The sequence below is a fragment of the Nicotiana attenuata genome, chromosome 1 (genome assembly GCF_001879085.1).
Source record: "Nicotiana attenuata strain UT chromosome 1, NIATTr2, whole genome shotgun sequence".
Lineage (NCBI taxonomy): Eukaryota > Viridiplantae > Streptophyta > Magnoliopsida > Solanales > Solanaceae > Nicotiana > Nicotiana attenuata.
Genome location: NC_031989.1, coordinates 5,478,276 through 5,481,365, shown reverse-complemented (window position 1 = coordinate 5,481,365; position 3,090 = coordinate 5,478,276).

Here is a 3,090-nt window from a genome sequence, read left to right as displayed (position 1 = left end):
TCGATGATCCCTATAGGACGTGGTCAGCGAGAATTAATATTGGGGACAGACAGACCGGTAAAACAGCAGTAGCCACAGATACGATCCTCAATCAACAAGGTCAAAATGTAATATGTGTTTATGTAGCTATTGGGCAAAAAGCATCTTCTGTGGCCCAGGTCGTAACTACTTTACAGGAAAGGGGAGCGATGGAATATAAATGAGCGTAAAGTTATGCCGTTTTAAGGCTTAAAACTTTCGCACCCAAAGCGGCAGGAGGAAAGGTATTAAGAGAATTTAGAGTGCAAGGAATGTCGGATGCGATCATACCAGCACTAACGCACCGGATCCCATCAGAACTCCGAAGTTAAGCGTGCTTGGGCGAGAGTAGTACTAGGATGGGTGACCCCCTGGGAAGTCCTCGTGTTGCATCCCTCTTTTTGAAAAAATTTGTATCCTGCTTCTTTTAATATATCGACGGTAGATCTAATAAATTAGCAAATGAGTTTTACGCGCTTAGACGATATTTTTTTTACGTGAAATAATAAAATTTTTTTTTTAAAGATGATAATTGCGGAAAAGATCAAAAAGGCAATATACAATAAATAATAAAAATAAAGAAAGTATCTAAAAGGTAGATATTGTTAATTACGATTACCAACTACGGCCTTACGGGCTTAACACAGTTGCGCTCGACGTGTCACTACGCCCTCGCCTCTAAGGCGGCATCCGTAAAACGTCGAGTTGCGATGTCGTCGTTCCATGCGGCATAGTGGGATACATTATCGTCGGGCCCTCTAATTGTGATATTCGTCGAGCGGGCTGGTTGTTATTGGTCAACGGTTTTGCTCGCGAAAAATACGTAAAATCAAAAGAGGAATCGCGTAAAACGGATAAATGAGCGTAAAGTTATGCCGTTTTAAGGCTTAAAACTTTCGCACCCAAAGCGGCAGTAGGAAAGGTATTAAGAGAATTTAGAGTGCAAGGAATGTCGGATGCGATCATACCAGCACTAACGCACCGGATCCCATCAGAACTCCGAAGTTAAGCGTGCTTGGGCGAGAGTAGTACTAGGATGGGTGACCCCCTGGGAAGTCCTCGTGTTGCATCCCTCTTTTTGAAAAAATTTGTATCCTGCTTCTTTTAATATATCGACGGTAGATCTAATAAATTAGCAAATGAGTTTTACGCGCTTAAACGATATTTTTTTACGTGAAATAATAAAAATTTTATTTTTTTAAAGATGATAATTGCGGAAAAGATCAAAAAGGCAATATGCAATAAATAATAAAAATAAAGAAAGTATCTAAAAGGTAGATATTGTTAATTACGATTACCAACTACGGCCTTACGGGCTTAACACAGTTGCGCTCGACGTGTCACTACGCCCTCGCCTCGAAGGCGGCATCCGTAAAACGTCGAGTTGCGATGTCGTCGTTCCATGCGGCATAGTGGGATACATTATCGTCGGGCCCTCTAATTGTGATATTCGTCGAGCGGGCTGGTTGTTATTGGTCAACGGTTTTGCTCGCGAAAAATACGTAAAATCAAAAGAGGAATCGCGTAAAACGGATAAATGAGCGTAAAGTTATGCCGTTTTAAGGCTTAAAACTTTCGCACCCAAAGCGGCAGGAGGAAAGGTATTAAGAGAATTTAGAGTGCAAGGAATGTCGGATGCGATCATACCAGCACTAACGCACCGGATCCCATCAGAACTCCGAAGTTAAGCGTGCTTTGGCGAGAGTAGTACTAGGATGGGTGACCCCCTGGGAAGTCCTCGTGTTGCATCCCTCTTTTTGAAAAAATTTGTATCCTGCTTCTTTTAATATATCGACGGTAGATCTAATAAATTAGCAAATGAGTTTTACGCGCTTAAACGATATTTTTTTACGTGAAATAATCAATTTTTTTTTTTTAAAGATGATAATTGCGGAAAAGATCAAAAAGGCAATATACAATAAATAATAAAAATAAAGAAAGTATCTAAAAGGTAGATATTGTTAATTACGATTACCAACTACGGCCTTACGGGCTTAACACAGTTGCGCTCGACGTGTCACTACGCCCTCGCCTCGAAGGCGGCATCCGTAAAACGTCGAGTTGCGATGTCGTCGTTCCGTGCGGCATAGTGGGATACATTATCGTCGGGCCCTCTAATTGTGATATTCGTCGAGCGGGCTGGTTGTTATTGGTCAACGGTTTTGCTCGCGAAAAATACGTAAAATCAAAAGAGGAATCGCGTAAAACGGATAAATGAGCGTAAAGTTATGCCGTTTTAAGGCTTAAAACTTTCGCACCCAAAGCGGCAGGAGGAAAGGTATTAAGAGAATTTAGAGTGCAAGGAATGTCGGATGCGATCATACCAGCACTAACGCACCGGATCCCATCAGAACTCCGAAGTTAAGCGTGCTTGGGCGAGAGTAGTACTAGGATGGGTGACCCCCTGGGAAGTCCTCGTGTTGCATCCCTCTTTTTGAAAAAATTTGTATCCTGCTTCTTTTAATATATCGACGGTAGATCTAATAAATTAGCAAATGAGTTTTACGCGCTTAAACGATATTTGTTTACGTGAAATAATAATTTTTTTTTTTTTAAAGATGATAATTGCGGAAAAAATCAAAAAGGCAATATACAATAAATAATAAAAATAAAGAAAGTATCTAAAAGGTAGATATTGTTAATTACGATTACCAACTACGGCCTTACGGGCTTAACACAGTTGCGCTCGACGTGTCACTACGCCCTCGCCTCGAAGGCGGCATCCGTAAAACGTCGAGTTGCGATGTCGTCGTTCCATGCGGCATAGTGGGATACATTATCGTCGGGCCCTCTAATTGTGATATTCGTCGAGCGGGCTGGTTGTTATTGGTCAACGGTTTTGCTCGCGAAAAATACGTAAAATCAAAAGAGGAATCGCGTAAAACGGATAAATGAGCGTAAAGTTATGCCGTTTTAAGGCTTAAAACTTTCGCACCCAAAGCGGCAGGAGGAAAGGTATTAAGAGAATTTAGAGTGCAAGGAATGTCGGATGCGATCATACCAGCACTAACGCACCGGATCCCATCAGAACTCCGAAGTTAAGCGTGCTTGGGCGAGAGTAGTACTAGGATG